Source organism: Halichoerus grypus, chromosome X, assembly GCF_964656455.1.
Source record: "Halichoerus grypus chromosome X, mHalGry1.hap1.1, whole genome shotgun sequence".
Classification (NCBI taxonomy): domain Eukaryota; kingdom Metazoa; phylum Chordata; class Mammalia; order Carnivora; family Phocidae; genus Halichoerus; species Halichoerus grypus.
The window spans coordinates 68,374,663-68,389,691 of NC_135727.1; the positions used below are offsets into that span (position 1 = coordinate 68,374,663).

General features: G+C 38.2%; 1 protein-coding gene across 24 annotated transcripts in view; it reads right to left on the reverse strand.

Moving 5' to 3' along the window:
• LOC118532617 (uncharacterized) overlaps positions 1-15,029 on the reverse strand; it is a 141,088-nt gene that overhangs the window by 86,499 nt on the left and 39,560 nt on the right. For 8 of the 24 annotated variants that reach the window (XR_013444747.1, XR_013444745.1, XR_013444744.1 and 5 more), the window contains one exon: positions 9,881-10,020. The exons of the other annotated variants lie outside the window; for them this stretch is intronic. The gene's annotated coding sequence lies outside the window, so the exon portion shown is untranslated. The remainder of the gene's footprint in view (positions 1-9,880; positions 10,021-15,029) is intronic. 24 annotated transcript variants of the gene reach the window in all.

Here is a 15,029-nt window from a genome sequence, read left to right on the forward strand (position 1 = left end):
CTTGGCAGGAATCCTGCTTCTCCCTCTCCCACTCCCTCTGCTTGTGTTCCCTCTCTCACTGTGTCTCTCTCTGTCAAATAAATAAATAAAATCTTTAAAAAAAAGAAGGGCACTTGTTATGATGAGCACTGGGTGGTGTACTTAAGTGATGAATCAATGAGTTCTACTCCTGAAACCAATACTGCACTGCATGTTAACTAACTTGAATTCAAATAAAAATTAAATAAAAATAAAAAAATAAAAAATAAAGGAATACAGTCAATGACATTGTAATAGCACTGTATGGTGACAGATGGCACCTATACTTGGTAGTGAGCACAACATAATGTTTAGAGTTGTTCAATCACTATGCTGCACACCTGAAACTAATGTAACATTGTGGGTCAACTATATTCGAATAAAAAAATCAAATAAAAAAATTAAAAGTCCCAAAGTCAATTGTATTTCTTTACTAGCAATAAAATATCCAAAAATGGAATTAAGAGAACTCCATTCTGAATAGCATCAAAAAGAATAAAACATTTAAGGATAAATTTCACAAAAGAAAAAACAATTTACATATTAAACACTACAAAACACTGCTTGGAAAAAGAGAAAAAAAAAATATATGGAAATCTATGTTCATGGATTGGAAAACGCAATATTATTATACAGACAACACCCACCACACTGATCTATAACGTCAATGAAATCCATACTGAAATCTCAGCAGGCTTTTTTTGTATTAAAAAAAAATGGGGGCACCTGGGTGGCTCAGTCAGTTGGGTGTCTGCCTTCAGCTCAAGTCATGATCCCAGGGTCCTGGGATTGAGCCCCGCATCGGGCTCCCTGCTCAGCATGAGAGTCTGCTTCTCCCTCTCCCCTTGCCCCTCCCCCTACTCATGTTCTCTCTCTCAAATAAATAAAATCTTAAAGGAAAAAAATGGCAAGCCGATCACAAGTGCAAGGCATACAGAATACCCAAAACACTTTTGAAAAACAATGTAGTAGGTCTTTTGTTACCAGATTTTAAAACTTACTTTTAAAGCTACAGTAATCAAGATAATATAAAACTGATGAAAGAATAGATATAGAAAATAACTGACAGGGGCGCCTGGGTGGCTCAGTCGTTAGGCGTCTGCCTTCGGCTCAGGTCATGATTCCAGGTCCTGGGATTGAGCCCCGCATCGGGCTCCCTGCTCCGCGGGAAGCCTGCTTCTCCCTCTCCCACTCCCCCTGCTTGTATTCCCTCTCTCGCTGTGTCTCTCTCTGTCAAATAAATAAATAAAATCTTTAAAAAAAAAAAAAAAAAGAAAGAAAATAACTGATAAACTGGACCTCATCAAAATAAAAAAAGTGTTTCATATAGACACTATAGAAAATGAAAAGACAAGTTATATAGTTAAGAAAATCTTTGTAAATCATTACTTTTGATAAAGGACTTGTGTTCAAAATACATATATGTATATATAAAGAACTCCTATAATGCAGTAAGAAAAAATTAGAAATGGAGAAAAGATTTAAAAGATATTCCACCAAAATTTTATGAATGAGCAATAAGCAAATGAAAAAATGCCCAATCTCATTAGAGCTTAATTAAGGAAATGTAAAATAAAGCCATAACGAAATATCACTTCACACTAACTAAATTGGCTATAATCAAAAAGACAGATAATAACAAATGATGAAGATGTAGACAAATGTTAACCCTCATATATTGCAGGTGGTAACGTAAAATAGTATAGCCACTTTGGAAAACAATTTGGCAGTTTCTTTAAGAACTAAATAAGTATTTACCCTATGACCCAGCTATTCCATTCAAGAAAAATGGAAATTATACAAGGACATGTACATCAATTTTCATAGCAACATTTATTAATAATAGCCAAAGGAAATAAAAGGAATGTAAGTCAACTTTCTGTCAAGTGCTGAATTATGAAACAAAAATGTGGTATATCTATAATAGTAATATTCAGCTCTAAAAAATATATATACAAATAAATGCTACCACAAGGATAAACCTCAAAAAAATTGTAATAAGGAGGTCAAATTCAGTATCATGAATATTCTAAATTTCATTTATATGAAATAGCAAAGAAAGGCTAAATTTTACGTAGACGTCAGTAGTAACATAGGACTGAGGATGGGAATAGGACTGACTATAAATGAGCTTGAGGGAATTTTTGGAAATAACGCAATGTCTTATAACTGGATTGTGGTAACAGCTGCACACTATACAAATTTACTAAATAAATGAATTGTGTACAAAAAAAGGAATAAATTTATCGTATATTTTACCTAACACTTAAAAAGAACCAAACTGAAATTCTTAACTAAAAATAAAATATCTATGATTAAAAAAAAAACTCACTTGAGGGGGCACCTGGATGGCTCAGAGTTGGTTGAGCATCTAACTCTTGGTTTCAGCTCAGGTCATGATCTCATGGGTCCTGGGACTGAGCCCCCACGTCGGCTGCATGCTCAGCAGGGAGTCTGCTTGAAGATTCTCTCCCTCTGCCCCTCCCCCCACTTGCGCACTCATGCTCTCTCTCAAATAAATAAATCTTTATTTTTTTTAAAGATTGATTATTTGACAGAGAGAGAGAGAGAGAGAAAACACAAGTGCACAAGCAGGGGTGTGGCAGGCAGAGGGAGAGGGAGAAGCAGGCTTCCCGCTGAGCAAGGAGCCTGACACGGGGCTTGATCCCAGGACCCCGGGATCATGACCTGAGCCGAAGGCAGTCACTTAACCGACTGAGCCACCCAGGCACCCCTAAAATAAATAAATAAATCTTTAAAAAAAATTCACTTGAGATCTCAATAGCAGAATGGAGACAAGAAAAGAGTCAATAAATTTGAAGACAGATCAATAGAAATTACCCAATCTAAGCAACAGAACAACAAAAAGTTTGAAACAAAACAGTCTCAGAACTTATGAAGCAATATTAAAATGTCTAGTATACAAGTCATCAGAGTGGCAGGAGAAAAAAAAAAAGTTTATAGGAATATTACTGGAAAACTTCCCTAACTGATGAAAGATAAATCCACATATTGAACTACCTCAGCAAATCCAAACAAGGTAAACTGAAAGAAAAACATCCAGAAATATCACTTTCAGCAGTCAAACTGCTAAAAACTGAAAATAAAAAAATTTGAAAGCAGCTACAAAAAGCAACACAGTTCAGATAGATTATCAATGACTCAAACTACTGCAAACTTCTCATCAGAAACCACAGGGAACAGAAATGGTAGAAAAACATCTTTACAGTGCTAAAAGAAGAGGGGCACCTTGGTGGTTCAGTCAGCTAAGCGTCTGACTTTTTTTTTTTTTTTAAAGATTTTATTTATTTATTTGACAGAGAGACACAGAGAGAGCACAAGCAGGCAGAGTGGCAGGCAGAGGGAGAGGGAAAAGCAGGCTCTCGCTGAGCAGAGAGCCCGACGTGGGGCTCGATCCCAGGACCCCAGGATCATGACCTGAGCCAGAGGCAGCTGCTTAACCAACTGAGCCACCCAGGCGCCCCAACCGTCTGACTTTTGATTTCGGCTCAGATCATGGTCTCAGGGTTGTGGGATGGAGTCCCAGGTCAGGCTCCAGACTCAGTGGGGAGTCTGCTTTAGATTCTCTCTCTCCCTCTGCCTGTGCCCCTCCCTGCACTCTCTCTCTCTAAATAAATCTTTAAAAAATAAAAAAAAAAAAATAAAGTGCTAAAAGAAGAAAAAACTGCTAACACTTTTTTATCCATCAAAAAAGTCCTTCAGGAATGAAGGTGAAATGAACACATTCTTAGATGAAAGAAAATGAAGAGAATTCATTTTAAACAGAGTTGAGATGAAATAATAGAGTTCTTCACTCTGAAGGTAAATGATACCCAGGGGAAGCTAACATCTTTAGAAATGAAGGAAGACCAGAACTGGTAAATGACTGAGTAAATATAAAAGCTCATTTTTCTCCTCTTAGGTTCTTTATATAGGACTCTGAAAAGCAGAAATCATAACACAGTCTGATGGGCTTTCAAAATACATAAATGTAAAACACATGGCAACTATTAAAAAAATCATTTAAAAAAGTATGGCTTTTGTTTTACTTTAAGTGGTAAAACACTACATCTATATAAACTGTTACTTGATTACTAGGTATGTTTATTGTAATCCTTACAGCAACAACAACAGAACATACCAAAAAATTTAAAAGAACATTAAAATGGAATACTAAAAATATTCAAATAATGCAAAAGAAAAAAATGAAAAACAGAGAAACAATAATAAAGACAACAAAGCTCAGGCAGAAAGCTAGAAACAGGATCACTACATCCTTAAGAGAAGAAACATGCCTGACAACTGCAAATTAATGACTTTATTAACCGCAGAAGTGAAGTCATAAAGTAAAAAATTATATACAAATTTAGAGAAAGGTAGGTACCTACAGAGAAAAACAGAATCTGAGCATTTGATCACTGGAACAAATGCCACAAAAAGTGGCAAGAAAGTAGGAACATATAACTAAAAATTAAAATATCCTGCTAAAGGCCAAGTGTAGGCTATCATGAGAATGACAAGCCTTTGGGGGGAGGGGCATTTCAAAAAAACAGGGAGTGCGTAGTACCCACCTGCAGATTTTTTTAAATATTTTTTTTAAAGATTTTTTCTATTGATTCATTTGAGACACAGAGATACAGAGAGAGAGGGGAAGAGCATGAGCAGGGGGAGAGGGAGAGGGAGAAGCAGGCTCCCCACCAAGCCAGGAGCCCAATGTGGGGCTCGATCTCAGGACCCCAGGATCAGGACCCGAGCTGAAGGCAGACGCCCAACCATCTGAGCCACCCAGGCGCCCCCCACCTGCAGATTTTACAAACAGGTGGCCACAGGGAAGATTACAGAGAAAGATTCCCTTGGTGCTACTTGGTGGAGGGGAGCAGCAAGTATGGCTGAAATTCTGCCCATATGTATTCCTCCCATCTCTCTTACCAAAAAAAAAAAAAAAAACAAACCCACAAAAGTTCTTAAACTAAAAGCAAGGTCATTAAAACCTATACTCTGAAGCACTGAGTAGAGGAATAGAGGGCATAGCATTATACCTGAAGGTGCAAGAAGACTTGTGAAGACCATATCCCAAAACCCAGATTCACAATGCCTGCTTAAGACTGAGTCTCAATCCAAACATTAGAGAATGTTCCCATTTTCTACCCCCAAACACATGCTGGCAAGCACTGAGTGACATTAGATGACACAGAGGAACGCTGAAGCAGACAGACCCTCTCTGGGGAGCAGTGCAAAGGGACAAAACCACACAGGGACACAACAACCCAAAGTATCATTACATGGTTCCAAGTCTCTGGTGCAGAGAGAAACCATAGTAACAAACTCTAAATCCAGCCCAATACTGACTAGGTTGATACAAAATTCTACATAAATAGCCTAGAAAAAGGGAAGGTGTGCTTTTCTCAAAGAATAAAAATATTTACTTCAGGAGGAGGGGGAAGATGGTGGAGTAGGAGGACCTTGAGCTCACCCTATCCTACATTTACAACTAGGTATCATCTGCACCCAAGCCAATAAATCGGAGAACAAACTGAAGACTGACAAAACAAACTCCACAAGTAAATATGGAGAAACTGCTGCATCTGAAAGGTTAGGTAGGTCAGAAAGGCATAGAGAGGCTGCCTGCAAGAGGGAGGGAGCTGCATGCATGCAGAGAGGGCAAAGAAACAGGCCCTAACACCAGGGAGCTCACACAGGGAAGATTAACCCCCCCCCATAATGTTTGGCTTTAAAAAACAGACGGGCTGGTGCAGATGAGTCAGGAGAGGTTATCAAACATGATATTTGGCCAAATCCATTATAGTACTACTTGGTTCCAGATATGGATGATGAAGGGGAAGGAGAAAATGATGATGACTACAAACAAGAAGGACTGGAAGATACTGATGACGGGGCGCCTGGGTGACTCAGTCGGTTGAGCGTCAACTCTTAGTTTCAGCTCAGGTCTTGGGAGTCGTGAGATGAAGCCCCTTGTCAGGCTCCAAGTTCAGCCAGGAGTCTGCTTGAGGATTTCTCTCCCTTTCCCTCTCCCCCTGCTCACTTGCTCTCTCTCTCAAATAAATAAATCTTAAAAAGAAAAAGAAAAAAAAGATACTGATGAAGAAGGAGATGATGATAAAGGTGGAGAGGATGAGGGGGAGAAGGAAGGACAGGAGGATGAAGGAGAAGAACACTGATGGATTCCAACCTTCATTTTTTTAATTTCCTCCAGTCCCTGGGGAAAAGTTGCAGTCTTTTTTTTCCTCTTCTTGTGCTCATTCACCCTGTTTTTTGAAGTCATTTTTCTCTCCCTTTATAACATGGTTTTCAACTTATGTTGGGGGGGAATATCTTGAGCAGAATACAATGGGAAAAGAGTCTCTACCACTTTCCTTTCCAAATTCATTTTTACCCCTTCCTGTCTCAATAAAAACATGAAATCAACACCACCATGCTCTGTGGGGGAAAAAAGGAAAACCTGCTCCCTTACCTTTGCTGGAAGCTGGAGAATGCTAGGCCCCGGTATAGTAGTGTACAGAATTCTAACTTTTTTCCTCCTTTTTCTGTATACTGGGCTCAGAGATTACACCGTGTCTCTATGTGAATATGGACAGTTAGCATTTGCCAACAAGTATCTTTCTACTTTCTTTTAAAAAAAGAAAAAAAAAATTAAAATGGAATTACAGAAGATCAGCAAAGGGTAGGTTTGAGATCCCTAGGTGGGTTAAATGGGCACTTTGACAACATGGCTTCTCCTTTGGTGTGTTTAACTGTGATGTTTAATGGACATCCTTGCAGTTTAAGATGACATTTTTAAAATTATATTCTCTACCTATGATGACTAGAGCCCTGCCACTCAGTAGGAGATCAGAACCTATACATAGGATCTTACTTGGAACTGACATTCCTTATTACAATTTTGCTCCTTTTTATTTTTAAATGTTGTGTTTCACTGGAAAGGAAAGATCATGCTCAGTTTTAAATGCTAAAAGTGTACAAGTTGTTTTGTTACAATAAACTACCTACCTACCTACCTACCTACGTACAGACATACATACCAAAGGGGCTGAATTCCATCAGTTTGTAAAACCAGTAGGACTGGGAGCCTGGAGCTTTACAAGTCAGCTGACTCAGCACTGGGTAAACTACGAGAGCTAGTTATAGCTGTGTCACTGGCCTTAAAGAGACAGCAGCCCGTGTGGGGAGGCAACATAAAAACAGCAGTTTATACAACACCAGGGGCACATAGGAGACAGATCTGTTCATACTGATTTCAGAGTGTGTTGGGGGACTTCTCCAAAAACAAGGGGGGCTGGAGGCACCATTTTCCTCCCCTGCCCCCCAGCATAAAACACAGAGCCATCTGTGGGAGGCAGGGCTACACAGACACTTGTTACCTAACCTGCTAGCAGTATGCCCTGCCCAAAAGATCTCCTGAAGAGTCCCCCACTCCAAGCCTGCTACCTTCAGCCCTGGCCTCAGGACAGATTTTCTTAAATCCCTGCATTCACCCCACCCATGCAGCCACAGGGTGCATAGCTGCTGTTTCAAGCCACACCCATCCACCACACTGTGCCCAGCCAATGTGTCCCCAGCCACCATCATGCACCACACCCACCTGCGTGCCCCCCCAATCACTGAGTTCAGCCCCTAGCTGCCACAGGGCTTCGGGAGATCCGGGAAAGAACTAGTGGCCCAGTGCAAACTTTGCTAACACCACTACCCTGCCCCCAAGTTCCCTGGTGGGCATGCCCGCTCAAAGCTGGCCTGCCTGGGACACACTAACACCACAAAGAGCAATTACAGCCCACAAGAGGCAGACAGAGAGCACAGACAACTGCACTAAAAGGAAAAATGACTCAGACACAGCAACAGGGCATATGTAACACATAGGATACTCTCCTGAAGTGCCAGGTTCTAGTGAACAGCATACCACTGCAGGACACTCCAGGACCTCTTCTTCATAAAGTCACTACTTTCAGGAGCAGAAGACACAGATGACTTTCTTAACATAGAGAAACAGACACAGAAAAGCAGACAAAATGAGGAGACAGAGAAATTTATCCCAAAGGAAAGAACTGGACAAGACCACAACCAGAGATCTAAGCGAAACAGATATAAGTAAAATGACAGACAACTTAAAGCAATGATCACAAGGATATTCACTGGATTGAGAAAAGAGTGGAAGACAAGAATGAGACCTTTAACACAGAAATAAGGAATAACACAGCAGTGATAAAAGGTTTGATATGAAATGAGAAACATACTTGTTGGAATGAATAGCAGGATGGAAGAATCAGAGGAATGAATTAGTGACCCAGAAGACAGAGAAATGGAAAGTAATCAAGGTGAACAAAAGACAGAAAAAAATTATGCAAAATGTGAACTCAGGGAACTCAGTGACTCCGTTAAACTTAACAGCATTCATATTATAAGAGTCCCACTAGAGGAAGAGAGAGAAAAGGGGGCAGAAAATTTATCTGAAGAAATAATAGCTGAAAACTTCCCTAATCTGGAAGGGAACAGATATCCAGATCGACGAGGCAGAGAACACCCATCAAAATCAACAAAAGTAGACCCACACCAAGACATATAATATGTAACAAAACATAATTAAATTTGCAAAATAGAGATAAAAAAATTTAAAAGCATGAAGACAAAGAAGTCATTAACTTACAAGGGAAAACCCATACAAATAGCAGGAGATTTTTCAACAGAAACTTGCAAACCAGAAGGGAGTGGTATATTAAAAGTGCTGAATGGGAAAAATCTACAGCCAAGAACATTCTTTCCAGCAAGGTTATCCATACCCAATAGAAGGAGACATCGAGTTTCCTAGACAAACAAAAACTTAAGGAGTTCATGACCAATGAACCAGCGCTGCAAGAAATATTAAACGGGACTCGCTGATAGAAAGGAAAGATGAAAAAGGATAGTACAAAGTAAGAAATAACAAAAGCAGTAAAAATGAATATTTCTGTAAAAAATCAGTCAAGGAACTAACCAATAAAAAGGGATATGAAAATAGTAACATATACCTAAAACATGGGGAGGAGAGGAGTAAAGAATGGGTTCATATTTAAATGACCATAAACTTAATATAGACTGCTATCTGCAGATGAGGTTACAGACAATCCTACTGGTAATGATATATCTAAAACCACCAATATAGGCAAAGAATAAAGAAAAAGACATCCAAATATATCACTAAAGAAAATCAGCAAAACATGAAAGACAAAAAAAGCATCAGAGAAAATCTTTAGAAACAGCCACAGAACAAGTAATAAAATGGCGATAAATATTTATCAATAATTACGTTGAATGTAAATGGATTAAAGGCTCCACTCAAAAGACATAGGATGACAAAATGGATAAAAATCAAAACCCATCTATATGCTGCCTATAAGAGACTCATTTTTGACCTAAAGACACCTGCAGATTGAAACTGAGAGGATGGAGAAGCATCTATCAGAGAATGGACATCAAAGAAAGCCAGAGTAGTAATATTTATATTGGACAAAACAGACTTTAAAAAAAGACTGGGGCGCCTGGGTGGCTCAGATGGTTAAGCGTCTGCCTTCGGCTCAGGTCATGATCCCAGGGTCCTGGGATCGAGTCCCGCATCAGGGTCCCTGCTCCTTGGGAGCCTGCTTCTCCCTCTGCCTCTCTCTCTGTCTCTCATGAATAAATAAATAAAATCTTAAAAAAAAAAAAAAAAAGACTGTAACAAGAAACAAAGAGGAACACTATATAATCATAAAGGGGAAAATACAACAATTAAGATGTAACAATTGTAAATATTTATGCATCCAACATAGGAGCACCCAAATACATAACGCAGTTAATAACAAACAGTAGGGGACTTTAACACTTTACTTACATCAATGGACAGATCATCTAAACAACATCAAGGAAACAATGGCTTTGAATGACACACAGGAGCAGATAGATTTAATAGATCTAGGCAGCAGCTCTTTCTGTCCATGGGGTCTGTCCCCGTGCTTTAATAAAATCACCTTTCTGCACCAAAAAAAAAAAAAAAAAAAAAAAAAAGATTTAACAGATATATTCAGAACATTCCATCCTAATCAGCAGAATACACATTCTTTTCAAGTACACACAGAACATTTTCCAGAATAGATCACTTATTAGCACACTAATAAAAAAAACCTCAACAAATTCAATAAGATCAAAATCATACCATGCATATTTTCTGACCACAATGCTATGAAAACAGAAATCAAACACAAGAAAAAAAATCTGGAAAGACCACAATACATGGAGGTTAAATAACATACTACTAAACAATGAATGGGTCAACCAGGAAATCAAAGAAGAAATAAAATACACGGAAACAAATTAAAATAAAAACACAATAATCCAAAACCTGTGGGATGCAGCAAGAGGTTATAAGAGGGAAGATTATAGCAATACAGGCCTACCTCAAGAAGCAAAAAAAATCTCAAGCAACTAACCCTGCATTTAAAGGAGCTAGAAAAAGAACAACAAAACTAAAACCAGCAGAAGGAAGGAAATAATAAAGATTAGGGCAGAAATAAATGGTAAAGATTTAAAAAAAAACACACAATAGAACAAATCAATGAAACCAGGAGCTGATTCTTCAAAAAAAAAAAAAAAAACAATAAAATTGATAAACCTCTAGCCAGAAATATCAAGGAAAAAAAAAGACTCAAATAAATAAAATCACAAATGAGAGAAAAGAAATCACAACCAACACCACAGAAACACAAACAATCATAAGAAAGTATTATGAAACACTATATGCCAACAAACTGGACAACCCGGAAGAAATGGATAAATTCCTAGAAACATATAAACTACCAAAACTGAAACAGGAAGAAATAGAAAATTTGAACAGACCAACAGATAATCAGCAAAGAAACTAAATCAATAATCTAAACACTCCCAACGAACAAAAGTCCAGGACCAGACGGCTTCACAGGTGAATTCTACAAAACATTTAAGGAAGAGTTAATACCTATTCTTCTCAAACTATTCCAAAAAATACAAAAGGAAGGAAAACTTCCAAAATCATCTTATGAGGCCAGCATTACCCAGATACCAAAACCAGATAAAGACACCACAAAAAAGGAAGTACAGGCCCATACCCCTGATGAACATGGATGCAAAAATCCTCAACAAAAATACTAGCAAACCAAATTGAACAATACATTTTTTAAATTATTTTTAGATTTTATTTATTTGACAGATATCTCCTAGATAAGAACACAGGCAGTACCTTCTTTGACACATTGGTTGTACCAATTTCTTTCTAGAGGTCTCCTGAGGCAAGGGAAAACGAAAGCAAAAATAAGCTATTGGGGACTACATTGAAATAAAAAGCCCTGGGGCGCCTGGGTGGCTCAGTTCGTTAAGCGACTGCCTTCGGCTCAGGTCATGATCCTGGAGTCCCTGGATCGAGTCCGGCATCGGGCTCCCTGCTCAGCAGGGAGTCTGCTTCTCCCTCTGACCCTAACCCCTCTCATGTGCTCTCTCTCATTCTCTCTCTCTCAAATAAATAAATAAAATTTAAAAAAAAAAAAAAAAAAAAAAAAGAAATAAAAAGCCCTGAACAGCAAAGGAAACAATCAATGCAACCTACAGAATGGAAGAAGATATTTGCAAATGACATATCTGATAAAGGCTTAGTATCCAAAATATATAAAGAACTTATACAACTCAACACCCAAAACACAAATAATCCAATTTAAAATAGGCAGAAGACAGGGCGCCTGGGTGGCTCAGTTGGTTAAGCGTCTGCCTTCGGCTCAGGTCATGATCCCAGAGTTTTGGGATCAAGCCCCACATTGGGCTCCCTGTTCTGCAGGGAGCCTGCTTCTCCCTCTCACTCTGCCTGCTGCTCCCCCTGCTTGTGCTCGCTCTGTCTCTGTCAAATAAATAAAATCTTAAAAAAAAAAAAAACAGGCAGAAAACATTAACAGGTATTTTTCCAAAGACCTACAAATGGCCAACAGACACATGAAAAGATTCTCATCATCTCTTATCATCAAGGAAATGCTAAAGTACAATGAGATACCATGTCATACCTGTCAGAATGGCTAAAATCAACCACAGAACAACAGGAGTTGGTGCAGATGTGGAGAAAAAGGAACACTCGTGCACTGTTGGTGGGAATGCAAGCTGGTACAGCTACTCTGGAAAACAGTATGGAGGTTCCTCAAAAAGTTAAAAATAGAACTACCTTATGATCCAGTGATTGTACTCCTGAGTATTTACCCCCAAGAATATAAAAACACTAATTCAAAGGGCTATATGGACCCCTCTTGTTATAGGAGCTTTATTTACAACAGCCAAGATTTGGAAGCAGCCCAAGTGTCCATCGATTGATGAATGGATAAAGATAAGGTGGTATATACATACAATGGAATATTATTCAGCCATAAAAAGAATGAAATCTTGCCATTCCAACATGGATGGAACTAGAGAGTATAACGCTATGTGAAATAAGTCAGGAAGGACAAAAACCATATTTCACCCATTCACTCAAACCATATGATTTCACTCAGAATTTAAGAAACAAAGCAAGCAAAGGGAAAAATAAGAGACAAATCAAGAAATAGATTCTTAATTATAGAAAACAAACTGATGGTTACCAGAGGGGAGGTGGGTAGGGGGATGGGTTAAAGAGGTGATGGGGATTAAGGAATGCACTTGTGATGAGCACATGGGAATGTGATGTATGGGAAACACTGAATCAGTATATTGAACACCTGAAACTAATATAACACTGTATGATAACTAACTGGAATTAAAATAAAAACTTAAGAAAATACTTCAGGATCTACTGTCTTACATAATATGTCTTCCAGCAAAATTATAATGTATATAAAAACAAAGGGACAAAAAATAGTGTGAAGAAAATGCAATCTTCAAAACCAGATTCAGATATGAGCCGTAGAAACTAACGGAGAATTTAAAATAACTAGGATATGTTAGAAACATAGACAACAGGCCACATCACATAGGTAATATCAGAAGAGTTGGAAACTATAAAAAAGAATCAAATGAAAATGATAGAAATTGAAAACACCTTAACAGAGATGAATATGCCTGCCTTTAAGGGAGCTTATAAGTAGACTCAACACAAATGAAGAATCAGGGAACTTGAGCATAGGTCAACAGCAACTACCCAATCTAAGATGCAAGCAGAAAGTAGAGGGGGAAAAATCATTCAAAACAGAACTATGGAGGCAGGAAGATCAGTGGTTGCCATTAGTTGGGGACAGGAGGAAGGGAATAAATAGGTGAAAGACAGAGGATTTTCAGGGCAGAGACTGTGTAATACTTCGGTGATGGATACATATCATTATACATTTGTCCAAACTGTGACCCCTAATGTAAACTAATGACCTTAGATGATGATGTGTAAATAATGAAGGTTGATCAGTTGTAACAAATGTACCACCCTGGTGGAGGATGTAGATAATGGGAGAGGTGATGCATGTGTTGGGGGAGGGAGTATATGGGAAATTTCTCTCCCTCCCTCTCAATTTTGCTATGAACCTAAAACTGCCCTAAAAAGAAACTGTTAAAAAAAAAAAAAAAGTTGCCCATACTTTTTTAGGAAATAAATTTATCAATTAGCATTAGTATTGTGCCTTCAGTGCTCTTTCTAAAACTGTAGAGGTTTTCCTGTGTTTTCTTCTAGATGTCATATAATTTCTCTATGATTCATTTGTATAATGAGTGAAGTATGTCTTCACACTTGCTTTTGGCGTGTGGTCCTCCAATTGTTTCGGCAGCTTTTGTTAAAGAGATTATCCTTTCAACATTGAAGGGTCTTTGCATCTGTGTTGAAAATAATTAGATTTCTGTGTATCTATTCCTGTCTCTGTTTCACTGATCTTTGTCTTTCTCCTTTCACCAATACCAAATACTACTGATTACCATTTTTATCATAAGTCTATAAATAAGATACAGTGTGTCCTTTCAAACTGTTTTTTTTTTTTAAGATTTCATTTATTTATTTGAGAAAGAGAGGGAGAGCAGAGAGGGAAAGAGAGAGGGAGAAGCAGACCCCCTGCTGAGCAGGGATCCTGACATGGGGTTCCATCCCAGGACCCTGAGATCATGACCTGAGCAGAAGTCAGACGCTTAACCGACTGAGCCACCCAGGTGCCCCTCCTTTCAAACTTTTTATTTTTACTTTTCTAGAACTGTTTTGGTTATTCTAGTTTCTTTGCATTTTCATATAAATTTTAGAATAAGCTAGCAATATCTACAAAAAGACCTTGCTGAGATTTTGACTGAGACAACTACTGAATCTACAGATGAAATTCAGAGGATTTGATATCTTACCAAATCTTCTGATTCAGGGATGTAGTATTAATCCCTATTTATCTAGATCTTCTTTGATTTATTTCACTAATATTTTGTTATTTTCAGCAAAAATTATAAAAGCAGCAACAGAAAAAAACACACAAGTGACCCAAAGAATCTTTACTTGTGATTTCTCATGAGAAACAATGAGGACCAGAGGCAGTATTTGGTATACCCAAAGTACTAAAAGAAAAAATAAAAAGATGACAAGCAAGAAGCTTATCTCCAGAAAACTATCTTTCAATAATGAGGAAAAATTAAGACCGACAAAAAAGGACTAAGAATTCAGTTAGTCAACCTGCCTTAGAAGAAAAAAACAAATTCCTTCAAGCTGAAAAGAAATGACTTTAATTCAAATCCATATGAAGAAATAAAAAAGAAGCCCATATGAAGAAATAAACAGGTTCAGAAAAGCTAACTACATAAATAAATGTAAATGACAGAATAAATATAATTTTTACTCTTTTCTTCTAAAATAATTCAAGAGAACTGCATAAAAGATACAAGTATTGGGGCGCCTGAGTGGCTTAGTCGTTAAGCGTCTGCCTTTGGCTCAGGTCATGGTCCCAGGGTCCTGGAATCAAGCCCCACATCAGGCTCCCTGTTTGGCGGGAAGCCTGCTTCTCCCTCTCCCACTCCCCCTGCTTGTGTTCCCTCTCTCGCTGTGT